The sequence below is a fragment of the Vidua macroura genome, chromosome Z (assembly GCF_024509145.1).
Source record: "Vidua macroura isolate BioBank_ID:100142 chromosome Z, ASM2450914v1, whole genome shotgun sequence".
In the NCBI taxonomy this organism is placed as follows: Eukaryota; Metazoa; Chordata; class Aves; order Passeriformes; family Viduidae; genus Vidua; species Vidua macroura.
Window position 1 is genome coordinate 56,461,045 of NC_071611.1, and position 16,638 is coordinate 56,477,682.

The following is a 16,638-nucleotide window of genomic DNA, read 5'->3' on the forward strand; positions in this document are numbered from 1 at the left end:
ATCACAGTAAGAACACTATAAGCCAAAAGCTAAATTGTGTGTGAACAAAACACAGACATCAATCTTCAACAAATACAAAGGTTTCATTTATCCATTGAACCAAAGGAAATTGACCACTAACTTTCATAAAAAGAGTCAAATCATAAGATCATCCCAATTTTTGCCAAATGAGGGAGCCTAACATAAACTCACTTAATTTTCCAATTTCCTGATAAACTTCAAAAGCTGTTTATGGCTTCAGAGTCACAAGCAAAGACACAGGTCAGGTCTTTCACCAAAAAAATACAGTAACATGAACATCTTTTGCAGTAATAGGACTTGTGGCACTTACTTCAGTAGAGCTGGCATTTCATTCATGAGCAGGTAAGGGTGCCATGCGTGCACACACACAAACATACACGCATTAACACTTGTTAGCACATTAGAGCAGAGCAACACATTTTTAAGATATCTGCCCTTCACAAAGTTAACCCACAGATTTTTTAAAATTAATTTTTGTTGTTGAAAGGTATTTTTTCTGTTAGTGAGCACTTAAATGCTTCCATAAAGCAACGAACTGAAAGAAAAGCTATTCAGCTTTGAAAATCAGATACATATAACTGGACTTAAGATGAATAATTTAAGTGAACTCGGAACCAAATGCATTACTTTTCTCTTCAAATTACACATAGGCTAATGGACTAAGAAAAAAAAGGAAAAAACAATTTTTATTCAAAACAGCTCTAGCATTGAAATGTTCAATAACTACAAAAAACCATTGCATTAGTTGGATAAGAATGACTGTTCTTAACTGCAAAATGTAGATTGTTCTAAGAAACAATCTTTTATTCTGTAGCTTTTCAAATTATGAGCAAATACTATCAAATTCATGGTCTTGTCAGTATGCCAAAACAAACAAAACACCAAACAAAAACCTTAGCACATATGCAGCCCAGAAAAACCCAACCCCACAAATGGGTTTTCCCACTTTTCGAGTAAAATGAGACAGCTGGCAAAAGGTCTCTGTATAATTTGGGAAACCACCATTATTTGACTACATTCATTTCATTCTTAAACACCCAAAGTTTCACTTACTAAAACTCAGATAATAAAAACCCTATCCCATAATATATTTAATATCTTCCTGTGGATATTAAAATAAACTATGTTCTGAAATTAAGAGTTAAAATACCTCCTTTTGTTTTCCATACATATTTGCCTATATAAATATACTTCATCATTTTACAAATTACAGTATTTATATTAAAGTTTTCATTCAGCAAATCATTACAGCTTAACAAGAACAAACAATCCCTGTGTTTTGGTTCTGTCTTTAAATCACTTTTGTAGATAATGAAAACCAGCCAAAATGAGTGACTGCAAATAATACAAACAACACATTTATTTAGAAAAATAAACTGAAAATGTTGCTTGTCTGTTAGATTTTTCCATGAAGTATAGACAAATGGCTAGAAAAATTTTATGTCAAGTACATATTACAAATTACTTCTTTAGCAGTAACTGGGACTAAATGTCAATGTTCAACAGGAACATTTTTTGATGTATAATTCAATAGATTAAATTTCTTGGCTGCTAATATGATAAAAAATGGATGCTATTAAAAAAGATTATATCCCCTTTTTAAATACACCTTATCATGTTGCTGCTTTTTCATATATATACATATGTATATATGTATGTATATGCATGTATTTATTTCATCCTAAGAAAGGACTGTAATCCTTTCTGTGAAGAGATCCCCATAGTGAAAGAGAGCATAAATGTCTTTCTTCATTTCTAACTTTTAAATTCCATTTGGAGCCCTGGCCAAGTATAGCTTGTTGTGGTCAAAAATCTCCTGGGGCCATCTGTGCAAATGGTGGCACACATCATTACCCTGAATGGAAGTGACAGTGCAAATAATAGAAGTGCATTGAGATGCAATCTCTAAGAACAGAACTTCCTCAAAGTTGGGTGGAGGACAGGAGACAGCATCCTGTCAAGTGGCTTAACTTCACTTATGCCCTGTTCCTGTATGGCTTTGAATATATACAAGGGATGACAGAGGTCTTCTTCCCCACAGACAGTAACATTCCTCTATTACAACAAATGTAGCCATTTTCTGAAATTACTAAGTGTTTCCTTTCTCCTTTTGGCTACATATTGAAATATTTGTTGATGCTGGCTGTACCATAAAAAACTCCTTGTTTGGTACTCTGGTTGCTCAGCACAGAACTCAGGTGTCAGGCTTGGAGACAGCAGTTTCTGCAATGGGGCAAAACATTGAGTTCTCTTATCCTTCCTTCCCACTGAATGGAATTTAAGGCTGTGGCTTTTGCCAGGACTCAGCTTGTAGCTGTCAGATCTGAGAAAGACGATTCAATGCACATTACACTAGAGCTCAGGTGTGCTCTGACTTCAAGGGTTCTTCCATTTTCCACTAAGGGTCAGGTTTCCTGGTTACTTCTCAGATCTGGCCTGCAAGAAGTCACAATGATGAATCTGATATGCAAATTAATTGATGTGCCTCCAAATATAGATACTCCTTCAAGCCTGAAGGTGCTGTTAAAAAGAAAAGAACGGCAAAGTTATAAAAAATGTTACTTTAAATAGGCAAGTTAATAAACAAAATATAATTTTGAATTATCATTTCAGTTTTCATGCAAGCAGGACTTCAAAAAATAATGGTATTTTGAAATGATCTTTTATAGCTGCACTTTATTTTTTTTGCACTTTTTATTTTACTGGGGTAAATGGTTTTAACTTCAACAGTGTCTTTGAAATTACATTATTTATATCCCCTGCGAAATCTGGAATCTAATACTTGTTTGTAAATGAAACAGAAAGTGAACTCAGCAGAAGTTCCCCATCTGACAAGTTTTCTAGTCACTAAAATATTATATATATTCTGATTTGGGTCTTTCATATTAATTTTTGTGAAACTGTTTTAATTTTTATAAAACACTAATAATGCTGCAATCTAATGCTGAGGTTCACTGACTTACTGAGTTTTCCTAGCTTTATTTATTAGGGAAGATAAAGCAGCAGTATCTAAAAATGAGATCTTAGAATACTTACCTGTTGGTAGCTAGGACACTAATTCAGGTTTAAGGACTAAATTCACACCTCCTGAGGAAAAAAAATAACAACTTCCTCATGCACTTTTGGTGATTTACACCCAGAGTTATATAGTTCAGTGAGGAGGAAGATTACTTCTTTGCCATTAGCTTTGTGAATCTCATTCACATTTCCTCATACTTCTTACTCGAACCATTTAAATTGACAAAGATTGTCAAAGGGTAGGACAGAATTTCACTGTCAGACAAAAAAAAAAAGAAATCTGAATTTGGTGTAATGTGAACTCTTTCAGTTTTTTCTCCCAGCACTAAATGAAAAGATGAAATATTTAGTGAAACGTATTTAACACTCAGAATTGTTAGAGTGGCCCAGTGTAACCCAAAAGCTTAGCAAACATGGTAGATTTGTGATATCACTGGCTTAGCAGGAAGTTGTTTTCCTAGTCAAGTATTCAGAGTTTGACTCACATTGTTAATGAAAAAGAAGAGTGTTCTAAATATCTATTAACAGCTTACTTTTAAACTGAAGACAGTCTTCATATCAATAAAAAACATACAACACTTTTTCAGCTGTCACAGTTTCAGGCTTCAATTACATTTGGGCTAATGATTCCTGTATGTTATTACCTTACTAAAATCACCAAAAAAAGACAGTATTGTCCTTGACTGCAGTTAAATTCTCAGGAACAGGATGAGTATGGTATAACTAACATGCATTTAAAATAATTATAATAATACTCACAAAAGAGAAAATATGAATAGCATTTGCTGTCAGAAAACAGTTGTTCCGTAAACTTAGACTCTGAATATAGTGAAATACAATGCTGTGCACTGTAGGCATGAAGAGCAATATGTTTTTTTCTTTTCCTCTGGGTTGCAATTCATAAACATAGACAATATCATGCTGTCAATAGTTTAATCCTAGTCAGCAACTAAGTTACATGCAGTTCCTCAATCCCCCCCCACCACACAGTGGGCTGAGTAGGAAAGCTGGAGAAAAAAATTATAAACCCGAATAAAATTAAAATATTGTAATAATAATGATAACAAAACCAACTGTAACAAAAGTGAGACTACAAAAAAAAAAAAAAAAAAAAAAAAAAAAAAAAAAAAAAAAAAAAGAGATAAATAAACCCCAAGAAAGAAAAGTGAACAGATAATTCAATATGGCTCACCACCTGAGGATATCCAGCCTGTCCTCAAGCTGTATGAGCAGCTCCCACCCAATTCCCCCCATGAGTTTATGGTATGAAATATCCCTTTAGTCATTTCGGGCCACCTCTCCTCGTTTTGCTCCCTCATGGCTTCTTACGCACTTCCTCACTGGCAAAGTAGAGGAAACTGAAAAGTCCTTGATTTAGAGTATGCGCTACCTAGCAACAAATGAAACACCAGTGTGTTAATCAACATTATTCTCATTCTAAATCCAAAACACTACTGAGAAAAAGATTATCCCAACCAAACCCAGGATGACTGCTTACAAAACAAGGAAGTGATTTTTCAAGCATACTTAAATTTCTCCATCATGTCTGTCATTGAGTTTTCAAGCCACACAATTTGATTCCTTCCAAGTTATTCAACCATGTGACATCCACCCTCATTTCATCAACATTCTACCAAGGAAGAAAAGACTACCTTTTTTTCTTTATAGTGACTGTGCTAAAGAGTAAAAAAGATGAAAATATTTTGCACCTTTCCACATTAGTAAAGAATATGTTCAAATTAAAAAGTTGAACTTGCTCGATGGAAAATTCATTAGGTGGCAATGCCTGCATTAAAAAACCAGCTGTTCCTCTTGCTACCACCCCCAAAAATCTACACTTGCAAACCATTATTGTACACATGAAGAAGTAAGAAGCAAGAGAAAAAAGGCCAGTCACTGAAAAAAACAACCTGCCTACTAATGACAGACTCCTATCCTGAACTGTCTAGTTTTTAATCCTATAGTCTGTACTGGTTTTGATAGCAAGGCTGTACATTCAGATTTAATTCATCATTACAAAGCCTTTTTGTTGTAGCATACCTTGTCAATAACATTGTTGTAATATAACCCTGACCTTATTAAAGTCATTATTAGGGGGCTAGGGCTCAGGCAATTTACAGGAAATCATTTTGTTCACTCATGTCCCTTCTCCTTTTCAGTACTTGGGCAGCATCACCGTGTCATTCTCTTCCTTCTTCAGCATCATTATTTAGTCAAAGCTAGAGAGCTAGAGAGTCAAAGAAACCAATGTTGCTCTTCTCCCCATTATTCAAAACTAGATAACCACTCTTCCATATGAAAAAAAAAAAAATTTACTTTGCTATATTACCTGAAAACCATCTACATCCTTCTGCTTTGTCTGTCAGAGTCTTTTTAAAAAACTGAGAGTGAGTCTAGTCCCATCTACAAGGACATGGCCATGACCATATTGTCACAACCATTTTGTCATGACCATGACCATTCTCATCATGGCCATGACCATATTGTCTCAGGACAAATTGCTATGCAGAACACTGTGGATGGAAAATGTTAAAGGACAAGGCTACTAAGGGAAGCCTCCTTTCAGCCTCAGACCCACAAAATGGATACCCCATTCTCAGATAATGAGAAATCACTGCATTTATTGGTCATTAAAAAAAGACAATAAATCCAGAAGCATGATTGGAAGACACCAAGAAAATTATAGAGAAGACATCATCAACTTTGAAGTGATATGTGCAGTGAGGATGCCAATGATCACAGAAAGGAATACTTTTAGTGAAAGTTTCTATGCTGGGCCTCATGCCTTTTATCAACAAAAAATGAGAAAACAACTAGGAAATGTACTTCCTGTTCAATTGAGCAGGGGAGATTTACTGGATTTATACTAAGCCATGTAATTTCCGCATCATTGTAAATCTGGTAAAAGCACCTGAAAGACTAGCCTAAAAAAAACCTTTGTTATTTGTCTGGGCTATTTTAGCCCAGACAGTATAATTTGAACATATGTTATTATCTGTCTTAAGCACACTGCAAGTCAGAGCACATGCCCAGCTATTAATTGTACTCACATATTCAGGAGTACAACAAAAGTTTTTACTTTTTGAAAAAAAAAAATTACAAAAAATCATATAGTAATAAACATAGTGCAAATATCTTCTAGATATTTTTTATATACTAATAGCATTTGTTAAGTTGTTGTCATGGTTTTGGCTGGCCAATTTGAGATTTCCTGGCCAATGCACCAATTAATGTGGTGGGTCTAAGTCTGGCTAAACGCCAGTGCACCCACTAGATTATACTTACTAATTTCTTGCTGTGAGATAGGATTAGGAGGAAGGCAAAGCAGGCTCAAAACTTTTAAAGAGTATAAAGAAAAGTTTATTAATAGACCTAAAAGAAGAATAAGAATCAGAATAAAACCTTCACTTCTCCCCCTACAACCTTTTCTTTCCCACTACCAATGTACAGAAACAATTCAGTCAGTTTATCACCTCTAGAACAGTCTTTCTTCAGTTCACTCAGGGAGAGGAATCCCTCTTGTCATTTTATGGAGAATTCTCCACAAGAAAACAGTTCTCTCATGGCTTTTAATTGCCATGAATAGCAGCCACACAATTCAATATACAATTGTGAAGTCCCTCCCACCTTTTTGCAGTCTTCCCACAACTACGTTTATGGGCTATGTCAGATGAACTGTTCAAGAGCAAAGGTTCTCTTTACCTATCTATAAGATCATCTTCATCTCTGGCAACAGAGGTCTTCTTCTTTCCCTGGGGGCAAAGGGTCTTCATCACTCATCTCTCTCTGTTCAAACTTCTCATGGGATCACAGCTACTTCAGCATCTGCTCGCTTTAGCATAGATACCTTTGCTCATATCTACAATTTGAACACTACATCCCCCATTCTTTTCAATGAGTTACAGGGAAAAAGAGTCTGATGTATCAATTATATTCTTCTCCATAGCTTTACAAGAGGTTTTCAGCCCAAAACTAATGGCATCTCCTCATTCCCTTTCCCTTCTGGAATTTGTCTTCTTCTTTACTGACCTCAGTGTCTCATGTTGTCTTCTACGTGTCTTCACTCTCTATTTTTTCTTTCACTCGAGAAAGGATCAATGTTTTGCAAGTTTCAACTGTGCAATGAAAGAGTTAAATCTCGCCCAGGCCTGGGGGTTGTCATGTGATCTCTTCTGGGCTGTGGCAGGAGCACTTACAGCGATGTATTTCAGGCTGCACCGGGGGCTGTGTCAGGGTGGGCCGAATGGCCAGTCTGCAGCCCCTGCTGCGTTCAGTTCCAGCTGCAGGGCCACTCTCTGCGTGGGCTGTGGGGCCGCCTCTGGCCTCAGCTGGTGATCTCCTGTGGCGGCCACGCTGGGGGAGGGGACCTGGTGACAAGATGTTATCAGCTGTGGCCCAGCCCTGCCTCAGCCAGGGCCCTGCGGCCTCCCCTCTCCACCTGGCAGCCGCTGGGGCCTGGCCTGGCTGGGATGGAGCCTAGTGGGCTTGAGACAGAGTGAAAATTTAACAGGGTAGAAATCCATTTGGATTTAGGTGAAATGTGCCACTTTAAGCTTGCTAACATAAGTAAAATATGCTGTTTAGTCTGGTAACTGCAGCACTAGCAACATTGCCCCAGCTGAGGAGAAAGAATGCAAATTGCCAAGCTAAAGAGATAAGAGATAAGAAACACTCCTTGGACCTTGAAACAGACAGATGCCCAGGAGTTCTTTCTGTACTTTCTGACAAAAACTGAGTGCAGGTGTAACTAGCTGTAAATGTAACGTGAAATCAGCATAATGAATATGCATGAACCTATTGTGAAATTCTATGCATATGTAAATAAGTAAGAGTAATAAAAAAGGGTTGGGAATTCTCAGGGGCACACATGTCCTTTGAAGGGGAAAGGTCCCTCACATGCGTCCAGCACTGAAATAAACATACTGTCCCTACAAATCTTTGTACTAATTGCGGGGTCTTGATTTTTCACCGCAATTCAGGTTCCCCATGGCAGCGCCCACCCGGCCCAGGCTGGCCTTGTTACCTGTTCTCAGTCTGGAAGGAAGAGAGAGCGTTCCCGGGGTTTATTAGTTTTAAAATGTGAATCTTACAGAGGCGGATCATGTTAATTGGCTATTAACATGCCTATTCTCAAAGATAGCCAGCAATTGGTTTTGCTAGGCACAGAGAAAGTTCTCAGCAGCTCTTCTCAGAAAAAAAATCACTTCCGTGGGTGGCTCCAATGCAAAACCAGCACAATTGTCTGTTGTATAAATTACTTACTTATTCCTGAAAGATATAGAAATATTTAGATTCAGACATAGAATTGTAATTGTATTATCTCAAGCTTTTCACACTTTTAGGAAAAATTTATTACAATGTCAATTCCCTCAGTTGAAGAATTACTAAAAGCAAAGGGAATGCTTCTCTAAAATTTTGGGGATTTTTGCTAGTTTCTATTGTCCAAGAAATCCTCATTGTTGAGACATCTTTTTCTGTAAAAACTAAAACACCTAAATCTAAACAACACATGATGCTAACAAATCCACCATCAAACTGTTTTTTGTAATTATTGCTACATTTTTCATCAGAAGCTTCAGAAAATATATTTATGTGCCCATCCTACTGTTTCAATCCATAAATAATTTATTTGTCAATGAGCAAATAAGAAATCCCAGTTGCTTATTAGAAGTTTATCTTTCCAAGCTTAGGAAGAGATTGAAAATGGCATGAAAAATGAAGATATTTACACATTACAAATGAAATGTACACATTTTCCTTTTCTTCTTTACCCACTACAATTAATTTATGCATTGGCAATGTGTATGAGCTTCTACAAGGGTATTCTTGTGATCTCATTAGCCTCTCCTAGCAACACTTCCTTAATGAGATTATAAAGTTCTTTGTCATGCCAGTTTTGCTATCTCCAGAGCTTTCCCTATACAAAGTTCTACAAATATAATCCTGAATAGAAAACTGTAAATTGTGTCAGAAAGTACATGATGAAAGTATTTACTAAATAAGGTTATCCAATTGAATTCCAGCTGTTTGAGTATTTGTAGATATTTACTATATTTGTCTGCTTGCACAACAAAATGAAGACCACCTAAACATTGAGAGCTACTGTAATTTTCATAGTGAGAAACATGCAATCAATGTCAGAGGCAGCAGCCGCAGTTACAAGGTGACAGGTACCAGGTATTTTGACATCACAGGAGTCAACAACTTATAATATGGGTTCCTACGATGAATCCAACTAAAAAAATGCTAATAGGGAAAAGAATGGCACTAGAAAAAGACCTAATGATGCATCCTGGCAAAACCTGGCAGTCTTGTTCACTGGTCAGAAGCATTTCACCTTTTAAAAGAAGTACACATAAATTTTAAGTAGAGTAGTATGTACAGGATGCACAGAAAGTATATCTAAATTAGTATTTTTAGAATTCCTCAGGCATACTTTTGGCAGTGACGGTACATTTCTGTCAGCATTTCAAATTTTAGAAAAATTTTCATCAGGTAATTTTTCTTTACATGACTTTTTTTTCATTTGTGATTTTGGTTCCTTAGGTGTTAGAAAACTGTTTTGGTGGTATCAAAATGTATATTTTAAGATAGCATTCGTTATGCCAAGTGAGAACACAGTCCGGGAAAGCTTATTTATTTTCTCATGACATTTTGGATATGTTATAATACATCATTCATGAGAAAAGTACTCACAAATATTTCTGGGAGGGTGGTTTTGATCCATTTTGTCTCTCAGATAAAAGTTTACCAGCTCCCAGAAAATTATTTTCTCAAAAAATCATCTTGTACTTAACTAACATGCATAAAAAAGCAAGAAATTTTCAAGAAGATGACACCAGCTTTTTCTTTGTACTAAAGTATAAAATGTGAGCTATGCATTTCAATTGAAATTAAGAAGCTATATCTTGTCCCAGTATTTACTTGCAGACAGGCTTGTGATGTAGATTTGCTTAAAAAACAAGTCTAAATACACATAAATGCTTGCTTATCAATTGTTGAATATATATGATTATATGTAAATATAAACATTAAATGTGTATTTATGCATTATTTATGTGTCTTATGTATGTGTATACATATAATATAAATATAGACATATTAATTCTCTCTTTCCTGGGCTAGATACCAGACAAATCTTGGCCAATACCCAGAAGACTGCAGTCAGTTAGACTGTAGTTTGCAAGGTCACATCCATAAGCTCAAGTGGCCACTACAGCTGTACCAACAGCAACAACTCATGCGAGAATTACATTGGGTGGTTCTCTTTATACAGAAGCACTCACACTTCAGTTTAGTTTCATCTGTAGGAGATACATCTTAATGATACTATAGAAATTACTGTGAACTGACAAATACTTTAATGTCTGGGATGGTTCTTCAACAGGAGATATCAATTGTTTAGCTGTAAGTTCACTTAAAAAGAAAAGTACTTGAGCATTGCTTCACGAGGGGTTATGAAATAATTTGTACCATGTGCTCAGTAGACAATAATCAAACCATAAATTCAGTCTTGCATATGAGGCACTTCACTCTGTAAAAGATTTGGCTGCATTTCTGGTTTGGTTGCAGATTTTTTTAGAGATCCAAGCAATAATTTTAATCACCATGTTACAAGCTAGCATTTTATTTCACTCTGTCCTTTTCAGGCTCTACAGATACCTGTTTATTTTCAGAAGTGATTAATCTGAAATATTCAACCTACAAGCCAAAACACTAAAAAAGAGTTTTGATGCTTGTTGAGGTTTTCTACACTTGTGAAACAAATAAGCCCTACACTGTTAGTGGTGAACAACAACTTGTTTCTTCAGCATCCTTCCCTGAGTATAGAGGGATGCAGATGAGCGTCTACCTAAACCTGAGGCCTACTGATGCTTTCCCAAATTAAGGCTGTGTATTAAGGCTCCAAGGGAATCTCCTATCATCCAGGGAACCCACCTATTCATTCTTGCTGCATTTCTCTTAATATAAGAGCTAGGTGATATCAGATACTGTTTTCATATGCCCTTTTCATGCTGAGTCAAAGCAAATTTCCTTAATTAGTTTAGATGCATATCTGTGTCAACTAAAGGTAGAACAAAGATCAGTAAAAGAAAGAGATGCAACATTTTATTTCTAATGATTAGTGAAATAGATCTACAAAAACACTTGGGAGATTGGTTACAAAGTTTGTCTATGTAGTTTAACATAGGCAATATCAGAGTAAGTAAATATTGAAACAAAAAATATCAAGGATGAAGCAGGTTTGCATTTGGAATTATTGCCAAAGTATATCACATCCAGTATCTAGTGCTGGGAAGTTCCTAATCAGTGTTGCACCTAATGCCTCTTTAATTAGTCTGAGGACCTTGCCATCTCTGCCTTACAGTTCTTGGCAGAAAGTAAAAAGATGGAAGGTCTGGTATCTAAGAAAATATACTAGCACCCAGTACCCTTTGTAAGTCAGTATTTTTTCTGTAAAAATTCAGATATCCTGTGGCATGCTTTTAAAACAGTCAGTTACTGGAGCTGACTATATGACAGAAAACAGGATGATAATAAAAATCCCTGTGAACCTACACTCAATGAATAAAAAGAAATTACTTTGGTATACAGCATAATTTACTTGACAAAGGAAAAAACCTTTTATCAGTCAGGAAAGGGACATTAAAATCATTACAACTGAAAGTTCACACAGAATAGTTAAATGCTTTAAAAGACTTGCATCTGCTATTATTTAAAAAAAAATTTATGTTTCAATTTTTAGAATTTAGAGGTTTGGTATATAATTACATGTCTTAAAGTGACCTGTAAATGGTTTGAAAATCATTCTCCCCAGAGTACATCTTCCAGTTGACAGGAGTAACCTTTTCTTATTCAGCCTGAAGCTAGGAAGGATATATGATAAGTGAGCTGGCAGCCCTCCACCTCCTTATTAAAAAAAAAAAAAAAAAAAGTATATGGGTGAAAAGAGACATGTAGGACACAATGTAACTATCAATATTTCTGCCTTTTTTTTTTTTTTTGACATTTACTGATCTTTCATCTATTTCAAATTACTCAAGCAATCCATCAGCCTTGTAGGATTAGGCCTACTTTGCAAGCCAAAAGGACTTAAAAGACATAAAAAAAAGTGCCATAAATTCTTTGATGCATTTTTTCTGCAGTTTGCCTCTTGAGAGATTAATTTGTGATTCTAGTTAACCACTAGTTAACCACTCACTGTTCATTACCATGTGCTTTTACAGGATTTTTTTTCATTTGACACAAATATTTTACCACACAAGAAAAAGTATTATTTTCACTGACAGTAGATATATGGAGATTACTGAAATTACATTATCCTGTTCTCTCTAAACATGCCAATGTGACTAAAGGCACACAGTGATTCATTGTTATTACTATTTGTTATTATTCTGGTTAGTCAAAATACTCAAATTCAATTCTTTTCTTTAAAACTGGTTTCTGTGAGGTTGCTGGACACTGGGATGTTCCATCTTTGTTTCTAGGAAGTTTTAGCTACTAGAAATTATTGAGTAGCTCACAACTGAATCTTGGGCAGAAATCTCTAAATCCAGTAGAGGTCCTGAGGCAAATGAACAGAGTTCACTACATGCCTCAACAGCTTGTTGGAAGACTTCCCACCCACCCAGTCACAGCCCTTTTCCAGCAGGTAGAATAGTAAGGGTTCCATCAACTCCTTGAGCCTTTCTGCACTGTGAAATAAAAATACTAATGCTTCTACGCATTGATTTACCAAGACTTAACTAGTTACTTTCTTGAGCTCCCAAGGAAATCATAGTATAAGGAAGAAATGGAATATAAACCACAACAGAGACTAAATATATTTTTAGATTGGAAGGTGAAAATAATACCAGGATATTACTTGGTATCTTCATATGCATTGTACTTTCAGCAGCAAATATGCATGAAAGAGATCAACCTGGCATGACATTTACATTGAAGACATTTGGAAGTCTCCTTATGGAAAACACTATGAGTTTTTCAGGAACATTAACCTTGAAAAAGCACTCCAATTTTTGATTACTCTACTGAATGTATGTGCTTACAGGATTATAAAAATAAATACAGGAATTAATAAATTTTGCAAATATACAATGATTCAAAGCAAACTTTCCCTTTCAGGAGTCAACTTCTGTTTCACCAGCTCTTGCAAACACCTGTATATAAAACAAGAGATGGTCCTCTGCATCCTCTCTTAAAATCTACTTATTAGCTTTCTTATTCACCACTCAAACACAACAAAACATATGAAACTGACATAAAAAAGGAGGAAATTGCAGTTTATCAGGAATATCAGTATTTACATTCTTCTTAGGCACTCAGAATTATGCCTTTTAATTTATTTTGAGCAATCCTAGAAATGAGCTTCCAGAACTTGATTATGTAGCTGTGACATAACCTTGCTATGTCATACATTGTTATATGTGTTACAGACCATATTATAGGAGCAAAAGGGGGAAGGAAAGACAGCTGAGTCTATCATTTGGATAATTCCCTCTGTTCCAGTCACAATGCACTCTGTTTTGTTTTCATGATGGGTTTTTTTTTTTTTTTGTTTTTTTTTTTTTTGTTTGTTTTGGTTTTGTTTTGTTTTGTGAGTTTTTGTGCGTCCACATGTGTGCGTATGTGTATGCATGGAAGTGTGCAAACAATTGTGTTTTGGACAGCAAAATGGAGAGGGGAAGTATTTACTGGAAATTCTTACCTGGTTAAAATAGTAATGAAAAACAAAATGGCTTCATGTTTCTCCTGCAAACTCAAGGAGAGAAGGTGTAGCTTTGACCTTGAAACTTTCTTGACCCAGAGTGAAAAGCAAGATGTATTCTATTTGCCATCTGTATGGCAGTTGTCTTGTGTTAAGTGGGCAGTTTTTCCTTAGCTATTCCACAATCAATCCTCCCTCTGGGGAGACATCTGCTGATAATGGGCCATTGAGTGTCACTGCATGACTGATAAGAACTATAACATCCCATTGTGAGATGCTCCACCCAGAGGGAGGAGCCAAGCATTTCTACCTGCATATAGTCTTGAGTTTCTGGCCCACCTGCACAGTTTTTTCTGCACTGGATTTCCCAGAGGTACAGCTGCCTCTTCCACTGCCTCTTCAGAGGAAGACTACACCCTTTTCTACAGGATCACTACTCCAACAGAACCACACCTGACACTCCAGGAGGACTGCAGCAACAATTCCATTTGGACTGCTACCAACACCTGTCCAACAGGGTGCCAGGTTGTATTCTGAGTCTGTCAGTGTTGTTTTGGTTCACTGCATTGTTTATCTTTTTATTTTCTTCTCTAATAAAGAACTGTTATTCCTGCTCCCATATTTTTGCCTGAGAGCCCCCCCTTAATTTCAAATTTATAACAATTCGAAGGGAAGGGGTCTACATTTTTCCATTTCAGGGGAGGCACCTGCCTTCCTTAGCAGACACCTGTCTTTCCAAACCTAGACAAACTTTCTTCACAACTAATATTGAAAAATCTATTATTCCTCACTATCACTTCCCTTTAAAGTTATCTAAGCACCTCTTAACTCTTCATGTCTCAAAGAGCATCTAAGTAAGAGCAATATAATAACTTTTTAGTGTTGAAAACTGGAACAGCTGCTTTTATGCCCAATTCTTGTATTTTGTAGCCACAAACATGTCCTGGATAATAACCTGATCATTTGTATCAATAATTGGAACAACATAGTTGTTGGAACAACATAGGAACTGCTTGCAAAGAAATACTGAACTTTCAAAATACATTCCCTGGATAACAAAAAAGGCATCAATTTGTAAGCATCACTGAAAGTAAAGATGCTAAATTTACTTCTGTAAACTCTTTTACCCATGCCAAAGTAATTCTCCAATAAGAAAACAAAGAAACAGAAGAACAGGAAGAAATATAGGAAATTCTTAGCATGTAAGTATATAAACCACTACACTAACCTCAGGAATCAGCTGAAAGCTTAGTGATGGTGTAACAAAATTTTCATGTACCATATCAAAACTGCGAAATATATAATGTACAAATGACAAGCTGACATTCATTTCTGAAAAGCCTTTTTCCACACCACCACCAGAATCCATTTTGAGTGAAGTCTTACCACTCCGCCCACTAACATAGAGTGTGTGCTGAACAGTAAATTGCTAGCTACATCCTTCTGAAATTTTCTATTAAATGTCTCAGGATAACCAAAATTATTTTACTTTGAGAACCAAATTTTAGACTATTTTAAGGAATGTCTAAACTTACTGCAGGAGAGAACAGTTGGCTTAGCTGCCTTTGTTGCTGCAATGAGTGTCAGGTAACTTCACTCATCCACAACAGAACATGGCTTTACTCAAAGGACTGGGGGGAGAGAAGTTAAAGAGTCAGAAAACTTCACCTCCTCTGTAGCTTGTGAGAAGTCAGCTTCTGGTGTAGGACCTGAGAAGGAAGACAGAATTTGCTGAGATTTTCACTTGCTGTTTATGGCTGTTAAGAAGAACAGCTGGCACAAAGCATGACCTGGCTAGTGATCACATTTGCAGAAGCAGCAGCTCAGGGTCTGAAGGAGATCTGATGGGAAACTGTGGCTAATGGGGAGGCTTTAGAGGTAATGCCCTACGAGTGCCCTTGGAAGTGCGTACATAATTGCTGGACACACTGAAGAGGGTGTGTTTGTGGGGGCTGCAAAAGAGAAATTCACCCCATCCCTCTGGCACAGGACAGAGCAGATGAAAAAATGGATACTTTGTCCTTTCAGCATGATACTTGCTTTGCTTTTCTAAAATCCAATGATCACCTCAGTACTCTGGTTTTTTGCAACGCCTTCCTCTACCAAAATCTCAGAGCAGCCATGAGCAGCTGAAGCCATACTGCTACATACAGAAACACAGAGCATGCTTTAGACACAGGGAAGCTGTGAGTTTAAAATGCCTCAGGCAGAGGAAGCAAGTCAATTTGGATTTCTCTTATCTCTAGCAACAGAGGGCAAAAGAAGGGCAGTCTATAAACACCATCTCCTTCTCCAGCAATTTGTAAACCTAAAACATCTGTCCCACGCTTTATTTATGAGTGAATGAAAAACAATTGGATTTGTGTCAGATAGACTATCTAAATGCTGAAAGGAATGACAGATTTCAGTTTTTCATTTTGGCCATACAAATACACAGTTAATGTTTACTTTCACTACAAGTCAAAATCCACTGTCTTTCCTTAGCGTTATAATTAAAAGGATGGATACAAACAAACCCTTTGGCCCTGCTGGCTTGCATTACTTGAAACAATGCCACCTCAGATGGTGAAAATATTGGAAAACTAAAACTGCCACTTTTCTTTTTCTTTTTGATGACTTGGACTCTGAGACCAGAGTTATATTTCTCATGTTTCTAATTTCAAGAGAAATGTCACTGTAGAGCTACAGATAGCAACCAAAACAATGAACCTTCTATTTTGCCTGTTGGCTGAAGTAAATTTATAAACTAGTTAAAAAAGGGAATTACATAGTATGCAAGGATTTTCTACAGTAGAGATTAGAGGTGAATAATTCTTTCCATGTATTATTCTCCTTCCTTTACCCCAAAAATAGCTCCCATAAATAAGAAAGTTCAAAAACTGTAAACTGTT

At 36.3% G+C, this 16,638-nt stretch overlaps 1 protein-coding gene across 1 annotated transcript in view; it reads right to left on the reverse strand.

Moving 5' to 3' along the window:
* Positions 1 to 689: 689 nt before the first annotated feature.
* The window catches only part of PRR16 (proline rich 16), a 142,848-nt gene continuing 126,899 nt past the window's right edge, over positions 690 to 16,638 (reverse strand). Inside the window, exon 3 of the mRNA XM_054003949.1 lies at positions 690 to 2,541. The gene's annotated coding sequence lies outside the window, so the exon portion shown is untranslated. The remainder of the gene's footprint in view (positions 2,542 to 16,638) is intronic.